The sequence below is a fragment of the Sceloporus occidentalis genome, unplaced genomic scaffold (assembly GCF_023333645.1).
Source record: "Sceloporus occidentalis isolate IW3139 unplaced genomic scaffold, rSceOcc1.0.p SCAF_1, whole genome shotgun sequence".
Taxonomy (NCBI): Eukaryota; Metazoa; Chordata; class Lepidosauria; order Squamata; family Phrynosomatidae; genus Sceloporus; species Sceloporus occidentalis.
Genome location: NW_028316981.1, coordinates 137,907,750 through 137,923,339, shown reverse-complemented (window position 1 = coordinate 137,923,339; position 15,590 = coordinate 137,907,750). Strand labels below are relative to the sequence as shown.

General features: G+C 41.2%; 1 protein-coding gene across 1 annotated transcript in view; it reads left to right on the top strand.

Annotated features, from left to right (window-relative positions):
* LOC149322292 (cytohesin-1) overlaps window positions 1-15,590 on the top strand; it is an 81,619-nt gene that overhangs the window by 5,833 nt on the left and 60,196 nt on the right. The window lies entirely within an intron of this gene.

The following is a 15,590-nucleotide window of genomic DNA, read 5'->3' as shown; positions in this document are numbered from 1 at the left end:
ACCCTCTTGAATTCCGAATCCAGCCCTCTGAGCCTCCCCTGAAGGTTGCACCACCTTTCCCATGACACCATAATGTGATGGTTTCCCAGTTCTTGAATGAGTTGAATGATTTCTTCCCCATCCAGAGGGTTGAAATGTCTCTTGTAAGTCTTCCTTATTGGCAATAAAAGAATCAAGCCAAACTATGCCAGTATTTTTTGCCAGACAGCCAGTGTGGTGTAGTGGTTTGAGTGTTGGATTATGACTGGAAACCAGGGTTTGATTCCCAGCTAGGACATGAAAGCCATAGGGTGACCTCGGGCAAGTCACATGCTCTCAGATTCAGAGAAAGGCAATAGCAAATCTCCTGTTAAAAATCTTGCCAAGAAACCCCCATGATAAACCCCCATGATAGAAATGACCTGAAGGAAAACAACAATAATTTTTGGCCTTTGGCCACATCTCTCCTTTTGCCTTTGGCCTTGCCCACCACTGGAATGTGTCCTTGAAGAAATGGAATTGGGCCTTGGACCTGCAAGAAGCTCTCTGCCATCAATCTACTGGAAATAGAGTAAGATGTAGATGAGTCTGTTTAGTGTTCCACTTTGATTGCTTGATTGGGGAAATACTCCTCCCCCCCCCTCGCACCGCTCCAACATTGTTTTTCATCAGGGATACCACGTGGATTTCTTTATGCCTTGCAGTGGCATGCTATAGGCATAAGAGCTGTTCCTTTGGATGCTCAGAACAAACCCACTGTTTCTCCTCTCTAGTAAAACAATGAGTGCTATCACTTCTGAAATGGGCTCCACTTGGCTAGCCTATTTGTTTACAGAGAAGACTAAATTTAGCCCAATTTGCATGGATATTGTAAAGTTGCTCCAGCGAACAAGGAAGCAAGGGCACCTTTGCAAACGGATGTGATGGTAACAATATATCCAGGAAAATCTTTCTGAGAGACATCGCTGGACTGTGGTATTCTCATTTCACCATTCCCATTGATTTCATTGAACCAGACTCCATGTGGTGCTGTGAGATGGGACACAGAAGGCCATTGTGGAAGTCTCTCCCCACTTGATGATCCCAGCTCAGGGACCAAACTCTGAAACTGTTAGTGGTTTGCTCTCCTCTTCTAACCTACACCAGTTTGAGAGAAACAGGAAAGAAACTGCTGTGTGTGCACTCATGAGATGAATGCCACATCCTCGGCAGTATATCTTTCCTCTTTGCTGTGTGGTTGCCCCATATTTTGGTTCCTCTTCTTAGATGACATGCAAGCTCATCACATTGCTCCTCCTGTTTTGCCCTTCTCTCTGTGTGGGATTGCAGAATATCTTCAGATTCCCTCTTCCTACTGTGTGCCTCACTGATTGTGTCTTTTGGAGGGGTTGGAGAGGGCTAGGCAACTGCAGGTTTTCTCTAGCTGTACCCAGCAGGTGTACCTTTCAAACCACCTCATTTTTATTGGACAGTATCTTGGATTTTGTTGTTTGGCTATAGCACTACAATGTCTTGCCCTCTATATTTTTTTGGAGCCTTCAAGTTGTTTTGTGTGTGTGTGTGTGTGTGTGTCTGTGTGTGTGTCTGTGTCTGTTTGTGTCTGCCTTCATGTTGCCTGTTGACTTATGGTGATCCCATTAATTTCATAGTATTTTCTTAGACAAGAAATACTCAGAGTTGGTTTTGCCAGTTCCTTCCTCTGAAATATAGCTTACAGCACCTGGTATTTGGTGGTGGTTTCCCATCCAAGTACAAACTAGGGCTGACCCAGCTTAGCTTCCAAGATCAGACAGAATCTGGTGCCTTAGGGTGTTTAGCTCCTCTTCAAGTCTTTGTTGTTTGTTATTGTTGTGTACCTACAGGTTGTTTCCAACCTGTGGTGACCCTATCATGAAGCTTTCTTCACAAGTATCTTCAGAGGGAGTTTGCCATTGCCATCCTCCCCTTATTGTAGTTTGCATTCAGTGAGCATTTTCCTGCCTGTTAGTTTGATAATAAAATCTCCAGGCCTTGGACACAGGATGGGCAATGGTCTCATGTTTCATTCAGCTGGTGTAGAAAACCTCCCCTCCCTACAATTGCTGTGTGCAAGCCTGTGTACTTTGTGGGCAGCTGCTGTGTCCTCTGACACATAGCAGCTGTCCACAAAGAATGTTAAACCCAGGCCTCCAAGTGGCCCATCGACTTCAGGCGAACAGTTAAATGCAAAGTGCTGCTATAGAATTTTAGCAGGGTGTGTCTGCCGGTTTATCAAATGGCACTGGGCTCCACTTGTATTCTTACGCTGTCTCTGTAGAGCTATGCAGTCAGTGAGTCTGATGTTGCCCTTGCAACCTTGTTGCCATAGACATGTTCTCCTTGCCAACAGGTAATATATCTGCACAGTTTCATGCAGGTCTTGGGGAAATTACTATTTTGGATGACAGTATGGCTGTTAGCTTTTGGAAACTGTCATCCAAAATAGTAATTTTCCAAAGACCTGTATGCAACTGTGCAGATATATTATAGGGGATTATTGGGCTTTTACTCCAAAAAGGTAACTTCCCCAAGATACTTTTTCATGCATTTGGGGCCTAAATTTCCTTTGAAATTGTTCACTTGGCTTAATGAATATCAGTGCTGTGGAGCCAGCAGATGGTGCTGTTTCCCTGAAGTCTGCTGGTATTTGTGTATCCCAATTAAATTCCAACGTTGGGTGATTTCTCATACTAATCTCCTCTTCTTTTAACTGCAGGAGATATTCCTTTCATAATGATGCTATGTGATTAATCAGGAGCACTGTGGGTATCAATGAGTATTTTTCTGTGGGTTTTGCTAAGCAAAAATGTTGCTCATCCATCTGTTCTGAGCTCATGTGGTCAATTGGTCCTCTAGGAGGGATGCTTTGCACACATGTGGAAATCTCAGGGGAGGAAATGCTTGCAGTGCTGCGCCTGAGAGTTCTTGAGTCTTTGATCAGGCAACTAGGGACGGTATTAGTAGGACCAGTTGTCCAAAACAAGTCAGTATGGGTGGTAGGAAGGCAATAAACTTTAGTACTAGTGTACTGTCTGCACCGTGCAGGGAAAAATGCATGCTTCTGTCATGCAAATCTGTGTGCATTTCATTTGTATTCTTATATTTTTAATTGGTTTATGGGTAGGTGGGATTTTCAGGATTTAAAATGTTCTAGCAGGAAGGAAGGCATGAGACATTAATGGTTAACAAAAGTGATTTAGACTTCAAGGTTTCTGTTTTTCACATAACCCCTAATCTAGTAGTACTAGCAACACCTCTTTTATAATCTCTTATTGTGGCTACCAATACTTCCAAAACATCACTGATCACTGAGGGACAGAAACTTGGTTAAGAAAAGGGGGATTGTTGAGTTTTTTTGGATTTTGTGTTAGATTTCCAGATTCAAGGCAGATGCTTCAGAGTTTTCCTAAGAAGAAAATGGAGGAAATATGTCTCCAAGTGCTCTGTAGATAGTTTTTATTTTTTTATTTTGATACAAGTCCAATGCATTTTGATCTGTGAAAATATTTCACTGTATAAAAAGAAATACAGATATAAATGTCAAATTAAAAATAAAAAGGACATAATAGCTATATAAAACCTCATAATACATTATAATGTTTGTATATTGTGTCAAGCCTATAAAATATGCACAACTAGCAGTCGAAATTTCTGGAGCTGAAACTCATTCCATTAGACTGAGAAAAAAAATAGAGAATCAGGCATAAAGATAGATAGATAGATAGATAGATAGATAGATAGTCAGGAAGATGGTAAATAACAGTTTGTTATCTTTGTTATACAATGTATAGATATTACAGTATGTATTATAGGATTTTTTTTCCTTGTTCACTTTTTAAGTTCTTCATTAGGTTTATTACTGGGTGTTGCAAATATTTATCTAGGTTTTAAAATCTAATGAACATAAAATATTTTTTAAAAAATCTTTCCGTTTGCTGGACTTATAAACAACTAGAGAACCAGGCTTAATTTAAAAAAAATTACAGAGGAGGGAAGGAAGCGGGAGTGAGATGGCCTTCATGGATATATCAAGCAACTGGGCTAGAACAAATAAGAGAGGGAATTTACAAAATTGGGAGGAGATCAAGTTCCTCATTTACAAAATTGGGAGGAGATCAAGTTCCTCCAGGCACCAAAGATTTTCATTTTAAAGGCTACTCTACTGTTTTTTTCAATAAAGTCTTCTCCTTGTTATTATTTATTTTTTCTATAACCCCAAATTTGAGTTTGTTGCAGAATGGTGGAATTTCAAAAAATGACTTATCAAGGAAGCATCTTTTTGTTTCTTATGTTTGAAAGGTGTTCTATACATTTTTAAAGAGGCCTTCTAATCTTTCCCACATACATCTTTGAACACTTGCACTGTATATCAAAGGGGGTGTTCCCACTTGCGATTTACAACGCTTTAAAATACACCGGTATCAGTTAAATCGATTCAAAATAACCCTGGTCTTATCCCGTGTTCCGAATCGCTTTTTTTCCTTCGTTCTCATTTACCAACTGATTCGCTTTAAGTGATCCTCTTTCGTTCCTATTCAAATAAAACGGTGTTTATATAAACCGGTTTTAGCCTTATTTCGTTCCCACTCACCATTTTGGGGCTGTCAATCAAAGCAACGTCATCATAATGTCACTTTTAAATTTCGCAGTTTGTTATAAAAGAGCCAATGAGGAGGCACTTAAAGTGCCGAGTCCTGCAATTATTCGTGGGGAAGGATGGTTGAGGGAGAGAAAACTGCCTCCCCAAAGCACTTCTGCTGCCTTGGAAAAAGACCTCAGGCTGGGGGAGGCTGCAGGCAAAGCGAATTTAGGGAAAGCTGCTTCCAGAGGAACTATGGGATGGGAGCACTCTTCCCAAAGATTCTCTTTCCAGGGTTGGAGGAGAAGGCAGATTCAGAACTTCTCTGCCTGAGAATTCTAAATACCCCTCCTTAAAACTGCAAATCCCAGAATGCAACAGGAGGCAGCTAGAGCAGTCAAAGTGGAATAGTAGCACTATAAGAGTATAGTGTGATAAACATCAAAGAAAGAGAGAGAGAGAGAGAGAGACATGCAGACAGACTAATTAGATAGGTACATTGGCTAGACAGAGAGATAGACCGGATAATTAGATAGATAGATAGATAGATAGATAGATAGATAGATAGATAGATGACAAATAGATGGAACTATAGTCTGGATAGGTAGATGGGATAGTTAGATAGACAGATTGATAGATAGACAGACAGACAGACAGACAGACAGATAGATGGATGTATGGATAGATAGATATACAGATACATGGTTGGACAGGCAGACAGATGTACTGGACAAGTATATTGAATGGGCAGATGGATGGATGGATAGATAGATGTATATGGGTAGATAGATACATACATGGTTGGACAGACAGAGAGACAGACAGGATACATACAGATGGATGGATAGAATAGAGAGATTTAAACAATGGCTAAACAGACTGAAATAGAATAGAATGGGCTGTCTTGGGAGCCATGAATTCCCAAAATTCACTTTGGCTGCCCCATTGATCTCTGGGCTGTCCTCCAAAGCCCATCTGGTGCTCAGGCAGAGGTGAAAAAGAAAGAATAGTTAAAAATGGTGTTCAGTGGCTCTCCTCACAAGTTGGTTTATGAAAGAGGAGCAGAGGGGAGGTTGCAATCCACCAGAGGAAAGGCTATTATGCGAATGGAAGAAAATGGCGCTGGCGATGCAGAAAGAGACCAAAGAAGGTGACACCCCCAGGTCAGCCCATCGTGCTCCGCTCCTCCCATCCAGTTGACCCGATTCAAAGGCCGAAACGTTCCTATTTACATACTCCGAATCCTATCCCGAATCAAGGAAAAAATGTAGGTTCGACCCTTCTATTTTTTTAACACGGGTTATACACCTTTAACACGGATTAAATTAAAATCCGCTTTACGATTCGCATTTTAGTGGGAACTGTTCTAGACTTAATTTGGTTTCTAATAGGAACGATGTACCTTGGATTCGATTTGTAACACGGAGTATAAGCCAGTGAGAACACCCCCATAGACGACCAAGTAGTACAGTTCACCAAAGTGTACCTCTGTTTGCTATTATTGTTTGTAAATTCAGTCATTGTGGAGGTATGTTTGTAATAGACACAATGGTCACAGGGATGCATCCATCAGAAGTTTGTTTTTGTTCCTTGAAATTGCTATTCACTAAGATATTTCTCGTATTTTTGGTACTTTTAATTGAAATCTGAGAATTTTCTTTACAACCTGGTATGTTTTGAATGAAGTACCAAAGTTATTTGATGAACCCCTGTAAGCCACTGGTGATTAAAAAAAAAAAGAGTGCAATTGAGGCAGTTGGATTGTAGCCCATCTTGTTTTTTAGTACAGTGGGCTCATTGCATCAGTGGGCTACTGGTCTGCAGATTTAACCTGTCACGGATTGCCATGCCCCATATTATTCAGTGGTGATGTGGACGTGCACACATTGCTGTCCATTGAATAATATGGGATGAGACAGCGTACATTTTTCGAATCTGAACTGATCCCCCATGTATGGGAAGGGTCCATTGTAGTTCAGAACATGGCTTTTGAGCTGCCTTATTTAAACCTCGAGTCATTGTGTGGATACTCTCTGTCAGCTAATTGTTTAGTTAATATACAGGCTTCCTTCCTGAAATCATTTTCATTAGAGCAGTTTTGTTATGAGGAACTGTCCATGGGGGGGGGGGGGGGGCGCATTACATCTAAGTGATCTGGAATGTAGTATTTTGATGTATTTCTAGCATAAGCTTCATTGATCTATGAAAGAGGCTTGCTGTGGATTCTTTTGCAAGCATGTGGAAACCCTGTTTTATGGAGGAAATGCTTGCTTACAATGATGTGATGGGTTTGTGGATAAAAGTCACTTCACAACCAAGGGGTTTTGTTTGGTCAGCAGTTTCACAGGGGAACTCTCTCTAAATGTGCAGACACTCTGCTGTGACACAATCACGGGGATGGGGGGGGGAGGGCGAATGGATGGATGCAGTGTTGCTGAGAATGCAACTTCTATCTCCTGGTTCTGATCACAGTGAGGAAAAGCTGAGTTGACTTTGAGCTATGTGTGCAACACGCTGCAGCTTGGCCAAAGATGAATGAGAAGGGGACAAATTCTAAACTACACGATCAGTTGGATGGCTCCAGTTTCTTCACTCTTACTTTCCCAGGAAAATAATTCAGGAATCTGCTAGGTTCCCCTTGCATTTAGATAATGCCTGCTACTCCACTACAGGATTCCTCATCTTGTGTGTTGCTTGCACTTGACATGCCAAAACTTCATAATACTTTTCTTCCTGCACTAATTGCACAGCTGTGATGTTGGGAAAGATACCAAAATATGTGTGATGAGTCAAGGATAAGAAACGTTTGATTGGTGAATGGCAGGGGGGTTGGACTGGATGTCCCTTGTGGTCTCTTCTAACTCTACGATTCTATGGTGTCTTGTCATCTTCACTAGAATCTAGATATTTGCTACCAGCAAAAGTATAACTTTTTTTTTCATTAAAAAGAAGTCTCTAATCCTCACAGTTGTGGAAAAATGTGATTAGTTTAACAGAGCCACATTTGGTAGACATTGGGCCTGTACAGACAGGCCAAAATAAAGCTGCTTCAGGTCACTTTGGAGGTATGCTGTTTAAATGATGCATGCCTCCTAAGAGGCCAGAAACTGCACCAAAGCTGCGCTCCAGTCCTTCATGATCTTCTGCCATTTGAGCCAGACAAAAACTAGGCTTTGCTCTTTCCCCCCACTTCTGCATTAAAACCCTAGAAGTGGTCTGTGTCATAGATGCTAGGATTGGTCTGGGTTGCATTCTGTCAGTCTGGGATCTTGTCTGGCATAGAAGAACCTGTGTTTGGAGTGTCTCTGATTTCTAGTTTGCTGGTTGTCACCTAGCTTTCTGATTTCTTACGGTGTGTGCCTCTTCCCCAGGTATGTGGGTCTGGAGGCTTTAACTTCCTGTCCCTGCCTGGAGCAGATTGACTGTGGCATTAATCCGGCTGCACAGAGGATTACAGCCACCAGGATTAAAGGATTTCTGTAAAAAGCGCTGAGGAGGGGAAGGGAGATGGGTTGGTATTGGAGTTATGGTGGTTGTATGTATGACTGAGAGAGTCCAGAGGGGCTTCTTACTTCCTCTGATCAAGGAAAGATTTTTGCTGGCTCTGGAAAATATGCTGTTGTTCCTTACTACAAGCAGTAAAGCAACAGTGTTTAATTTAGGGTCATTTTTACAGTAGGTGGGACTATCCCTTACACTAACAGAACAAAACATTAGTAGGTCCTCAGGTTAATGCTTCCATCATAGCATGCATGTTTGAAAGAATGAGGAAAGAATTACAGGTCTTCAAGCAGAGGCTGGATGGCCATCTGTCGGGGATGCTTTGATTGTGTTTTCCTGCATGGCAGGGGGTTGGACTGGATGGCCCCTGTGGTCTCTTCCAACTCTATGATTCTAGATGAGAAAAAGTGGATAGAAGGGTGTTTTATTTCTGTGCTACTCAAGGTGCTGGTCCATGTGCTGGTATCAGTTTACAAGTCACTGGCTGCCACTTCCCTTTCTAGTTTACAGGATAATAATAAAGATAATAACATGGCACAAATATGATACTGTTCCCGGATACATGAAGGGAGTGGAATTGCTTATCCGACAGAATAATAGAATCACAGAGTTGGAAGGGACCACAAGGGCCATCCATTCCAACCCCCTGACATACAGGAACTCACAATCAAAGCACTCCCGACAGATGGCCATCCAGCCTCTGTTTAAAAACCTCAAAAGAAGGTGACTCCACCACTCTGAGGCACTGAATAACTTGAGAAGCACTGTTTTAGGGCAGTATCAAAGCAGTGTCAAATTGTATTAATTCTTCAGTGTACTAGCAGGCTTAGCTGTTTTCCAGTTCTCTCCTGCACATACAGTATTCTACTGAAGCCATTCTTAAATGTTTTATACACAGCTAGGTTTGGGAGTGGAGGTTAAACGCTGTTCTGCCCTTCCCTTGGCTGTCCTCTCTGGCAAGTCCCCTGTCCCCATGTTTGTATTCATGTTATCTCACCAAATTTGGCTTGGGATATGGAGAAAGATAACATTGTTTTTCTGGGAATTATGGACCCCACCTCATTCCCTCAAGCAGCCCTTGGAGTATTACGCCTGCATGATGTTGAACATGGTAATTTTGCAATATCTGGAAGTAGTGAACCTTGGCAGCACACTTATCAGATGTACTGGCCACTGAAGACACTCCCTTGCACCGTACAGATAGCGTCCGAAGTAATCCAGTGTATTATGTGTATGGTTGTTAGCGGGATAATGGGATGATTCTTGTTTTGCATTTGGTATATGCACACTGAGGTAGAAGGTACTGAGTTCTGAGCCACGTAAGTCACTTGTCCTGGTCCTTAAATGCCTGCAAAACAGGAAGGACTTCAACATGTGGAGCTGCTTTTGTTATTGCAGCACAGTGTAAAGGAGATCTTGATCTTGGAGTTCAGCTGTTTAAAGTACATAATAGTAAGCAGTTAGGTGATCACTTGTTCAACTCATAAGTACATTAAGATCAGCTGTGAAGGATTGGACCAAAGGCCTATCTAGGCCAATATTCTGTTTACACAGTGGCCAATCAGTGACCTCTGGGAAGCCTGCCTGCAGGACATGAGTACATCTGCACCCTTCATCCAACTGAAAAACCCAGAGCCATATAGCCATCCTAATTACTGTAGCAGACACTGTTCCATCCTCCATGAATTTATTCAGTCTCCAGTAAGGCTATTTAAACTGGCACTCCTAACTGTATCTTGTGGTAGTAAGTTCCATAGTTTAACTGTACACAGGGAGAAGAACTACTTCTGTCTGTCTAGAATTTATCTTTAGTGGATGAAACTGGGTGGTTGTGTTGTGAGGGAAGGACAAAAGATTCTCCCATTCTACTTTCTGAATACCATGCACAATTTTATTTCTGTCATGTGTCCCTTTACAAGACTAGTTTTCATGCAAAACAGCTCTAAATGTTACAACCTTTCCTTCTAAGACAGTTTCTCCAGCCTGTCTGGAAATTTTGGTTGTCCCTTTCTTTAGATGCAGTAACCAGAACTGAACAAAGTATTGCAGATGCAGTTGTAGCATGGATTTTAGAATCATAATACTGGCAATTTTATTTTTGATTCTGTTTCTAATGATGCCCAACATGGAATTCAGCTTTTCCACAACATCCACATACTCCCCGTTTCATTGCTCTATCTACTACAACCCAAATATGCTTTTTAAAGGATCCTTTCCGTTCCTTTGTAAGTGATGGTCACCTCATCCTCTGAGATTGCAGAAACACCTGTGGAGTGGGATGGCACTGCAATACCCCTGAAGGCCTTGCCCATTAATTGCTTTGCTTCTCTCAACTCCTGCAGGTCAGCTGCCTTGCCCTTAAGGGAACCAACATGCTCCCTTAGGACTAAGAGCTTATTGCAGCCCATACCCATAACCTCTGTCCAGTCAGCAGGTAATATACATGTCACACAGTGCAATGAGCAGCATAGTTGCCACACTTCTGCTGACTTTTTGTCTTCACAGTTGTGTCTATGTTTTATTATAATTTTAAAATATGTTGTAGATTTAAAATTGGTTGGTTGGTTTCCTGGAGCGCTCAGTTATCTGGCAGCAGAAGGTGAAGAAGGGCTGGGTGCCCTGCCTTGTTGCTGAACTTATATGAAGGTCTCCCTTCCCTTGACACTTCATCACTGGGGCCCTCCTCACACTGAGGAACTGGCTGCCTGTCAAGACTGTCGTACCAGTTCTCTCTGTGTCCCATCTCCCCCACCCATGGCTTACTGCAGCTATTTAGATTAGAAGGTCTCAGTTCCAATAGATCAGGAAAGATATGAAAAAATATTTAATGGCCTTGAGTTCTCACTGAAAGATCTTTACATGATTGAGGACCAATAAATAGGATATTGGGGAGAGGACATGTAGAATATATCTTCAAGGGGTTGTGTCACTCTCAGCCTTGCTCAGAGATATATTCTGGTTTTTTGGAGTGCTGAAGAGTTTTGAGTCTTTAACTTATGGTGAGATATGCCTCTAAATTGGTGGCAGTTTGAGCCCTAAGGTCTGGGCCTGTGCTGAAAACTAACCCTGTATGTTACTGTTTATAAGCAGACTTTCCCATTAGCTTGGTCTGCCCTTTGACCATTTCTTAAGACAAACTAGATATCACTTTTTTTAATTTCCAGTCTCGCAGATCTCCTTCTCCTAGAGTAGGCTGCAAGAATTCTTAAGTTCCTGCAGGATTCCACCCAGGTTTCTGGGATTTAGCTATAGATGTTTCCAGAGAATTTGCTTAGCTGTGCACTTGTTTTACGTCAGCTGTTTTATGTATTGAGTGATTACCTGAATGAATTGAGTACTTTGTAATTAAGTACTTAACTCTTAAAATCTCTGTGCATTGGATGCAGTGGCTAAGTCTGATAAAGTTAATGTCTAACAGAACAGAATGTGGACAACAGTTCTAAGTAAAAAACCAACAAGTGGTAAATAACATGTAACTGATATGATTAAACCACTAAATTCCATTAAGTATAACAATCACTGTATTGCAAAAACATGCTTATGTTACATAAATGTTAAGCTCTTAAATAGTTTGGTCATTTATTTTAAAAGATACTAACACATTAACAGAAAAAGCAAAACGCAGTTGGAGAAAGCAAAATTCACCTGGTAATATCCTGTGTTTGCAGAGGTTCAACAGGTGCTGCCATAAAATAACCCAAATTCTTTACCGTTTCCTCAATATTTTCATAACAAGAAGCCAACTGTAACACATTCTCAGATATTTGTATATTATTTTCAATCAATATCAGTTTTAGAAATATAGAAAATCAGTTAGAGTCAGCTGGTATCTGTTCACTCATGACATTTCACTACTCTGAAGTTGCAACTGCCAGGTTGCTTACACCTGACGAGAGCCATGTTTGGATCTGATCTGAGAGTTTTGCTGAACGTGATATTCTGATGCAGACTTCCTCCAAGTTAATGCTCTCCAGATGTTTTGGAGTACAAAAATCTGGAGGGCACCAAGTCAGGAAATGCCTGGCTGGCAGCTACAGCTTTAGTTTGCTGCCCTTATTCAGTAAAAAACATATGCAACAATTTGCTGCTTCATTCTAGAAGTGCCTTTTCATACTTTCCAACTTTGTGTAGCATTGGTCTTGCTGAAAAAATTCTAATTTATATTCAGTTCAGATGACCTTGGTTTCCCATTCTGGGGCATAGCACTTCCAACATGCGCAACTGCTAACTCGATATATTTTATTGCTGGTTATATCTGATGCATTGTGGATCTTTATCATGGTCTGACCATACCATGAATGGGAATTTTTCAAGTGAAAAGCACCATTCATTTCTTTGCCTACTCATTTGAAGCAGATGTCATCATGCAATTACTTTGAGTTCCCTTTCTGTGCCTTTTTGGGTGAAGTACAGGGTAAGAATGATCATCAGCAGGACTTTGTGGAAGAATCTCTGTCGTAGCAGCTGATGAAACAACTGTTGAAGTTTTGGCCTTGCTTAAGGAGCATTTTCTGTTGATGTTCATTGTAGGGGAGATAAATTAGGGAAAGAGGGCAGTTCATATATTGCTGTTCCTGCTTCAAGAACCATATACTGGGAACCTGAACCCATTCTGTGGCAAATAATCAGTATGCAAAGGGATCTTATACCACCTTTGAGACTAGCTGTGCAAAAGAAGTTGTAGACACTTTTATAGTCTCGGTTTACTTCCTCCTTTCATTTCAGGAAGTAGACCTGTGAAAGCTTATGCTGCAACTTCTTTTTGCACAGTCTCAAAGGTGCTACAAGATCACTTTGCATACTGCTATCACAGACTAACATGACTATGGGCCGAAACAGATGGCCCCTCAAGTCCGACTCTATGCTGACTTGAGGGCATGGTGTTTAGACCCAAGCTGGACAGAAGCTGTTCTGGCAATTAGACATCACCCAGCTTCTATTCCCCGTAGCGAGCTCTAGAGGCAAAGGGGCGGCTTTTTTCCACCCCAAATATGACCTGATTTTTTCCGTTCCTATTTGGGGCGGAAGCTGGCTGGATCAGGGCCATGTGTCTGTTTACCACAGCCCCAATCCAGCCTAAAAGGGGTGGCTCCAGGCTGCCCCAAATTGGCCATCTGTTTCTCCCCTATGTTTCTCTGCATTCTACCCCTCTGGCAAATAATGTTGGGGAATGACAACACTTGAAGTGCTTGAGTTGTTTCTGCAAGACAATTTATAACTAAGTGATAAGTTCATTAGATGCATTTATATTCCATTTTTCCCCCAAAACTTCAGAAAAGACTCCTACCATATCTGAAAATGAGACATCTCAGAGAAACAGAATAATTCCCAGCAGGAAAAGGGGTCAGTCAATTCTATCACCCTATTTATTCAGCCTTTATACAGAAAACAATGTATGCAGAACAGGCAGGAGGAGTAAAGATTGGAGCATTAACAACCTAAGATATGCAGACACCACAATACTACTTGCAGAAACCATCAAAGACCTGGAGCAATTATTGAAGAGGGTCAAGGAGGAAAGTGCCAAGGTAGGCTTAATCCTAGATAATGAGAAAATTAAAACTGTAAAATTGCTCTCATACCTTGGATCAAACATTATTCAGAATGGAGACTGCAGTCAAGCAATTAGAAGAAGGCTAGGATTGAGATGGGCAGCTATAAAAAAAACTGGATAAAATAATAAATACCAAAGATATACATCTGAACACTAAAGTGAAGATCATCCAACCCATTGTATTCCCCATTACCATGTACATATGTGAGAGGTGTACAGTGAAGAAGGCAGATGGGAAGAACATCAACTAGTTTGAGATGTGGTGCTGCAGAAGAGTTCTGAGAATATATAGATAGCCAAGAAGACAAACAAATGGATTCTCGAACATATCAAACCTGAACTATCCTTGGAAAACAGGATGACTAAACTGAGGCTGTTGTATTTTGGTCACATCATGAGAAGAGGATTGGGATCACAGCCTGTTCAAGACGGGGTTGCGCTCCCTCTGAAAGATCAGGTTTGTAGCTTGGAGGTGCTCTTGGATTCAGTGCAGCTCCTGGAAAGCTCTGTTGTTGCAGTGGCAAGGATCACCTTTGCCCAAGTGTGATTGGTGTGCCAGCTTCACCCTTTGTTGAGGAAAGCAGATCTGGCCACACTGGTTCATGCCTTAGTTACCTCTTGATTAGACTACTGTAATGTGCTCTATATGAGCCTGCCAGAAATTTGAGATCTTCAAAAGGGGCCCTGTTGTGTGTTCCAGAGCACCTTGAAAAGTGTTTGGAAGCATCGGCTAGTGCAGAATGCAACAGCCAGACTGGCGTCAGGGGCAATTCAGGGTGTTGGTGTTGACCAGCAAAGCCCTAAATGACTTAGGGCCAATATGTCTGAAAGACTGTCTCCTCTCATATGAGCCTGCCAGAAATTTGAGATCTTCAAAAGAGATCCTGTTGTGTGTTCCAGAGCACCTGATGAAATTAGGATTGTGGGTACATGTAAAAGGGCTTTTTCTGTAACAACACTTTAACTGTAAAGCTCCCTATCCAGTTAGGTTGGCCCAAACTCTTTTAAGCTTCTGGCAGACAGCCACAATTGTGCTCTTCCACATAGCATTCAGTGTTTGACATTGCTACTTTAATTGTTTCAAAGCTGTATTATAGGATTGTTTTCAAATTGTTTTTAGGAATTTTTAAAGAGTATTTTAATATGGTTTTAAAATATGTTTATATTGCTTCAATTAGTTTTTGTTTGTTCATCACTTCAGGATCCTTTGTGGGCTGAGAAGGGATACAGAAATACTTTAAAATAAATAAGATAATAAATTTCAGTGTCATGCATTTGAACATGTGAAATTTGGAAGTCCTACTGTTTCACGTAAATATTTCTGAATGGTGTCAGTGATACTGCTTGCTGTTTGATCTGTTGAAGTGAGGCAAGTTGCAAAATTAAGTGCAAGTTGAAGTGAGGCATGTTGCAAAATCGTTTAATATTGTACGATAGACCACTGAATCAGTGGAACTTGTAAGAGTGTTCCATTCTCATTGATTTGGTGATCCTATTCTGGTTGGAACCAATAATAGGAAGAGCCCTACTTTTGTCCTGTTCCCATTGTACAAGTCCTTAATTTTGTCAATTCTCTACCTCCACCCATAAATGAAATTAAGAGAAAAGGGGGCTGAGGATGACATGTTTACTGCCTTGTCCAAGTTTCTTTGTTGAGGTTTTTTTTAAAAAAAAAACAGTTTCATTTCCTTTTTAGGTTTGGGATGGAAAATATACCCCCCTGGTCTTGACTTTCAGGGCCAGTGTTCCTTCTGATCTAATGTATGTTTAATTTGCCCTCACGTCTGCAAGATGACAAGACACCCTAGGATCATAGAGTTAGATAAAACTGCTGATCCCTTTATAAAGATAGGTTTGGGTTTACAATATCTCCTTTCTCTGGATCTCCATCTAGTCAGTGTATGTGTGTCTCTCCTTGTGTTGGTGTTACTAAGCCTCAGATGCTTCCTTCATTGGATA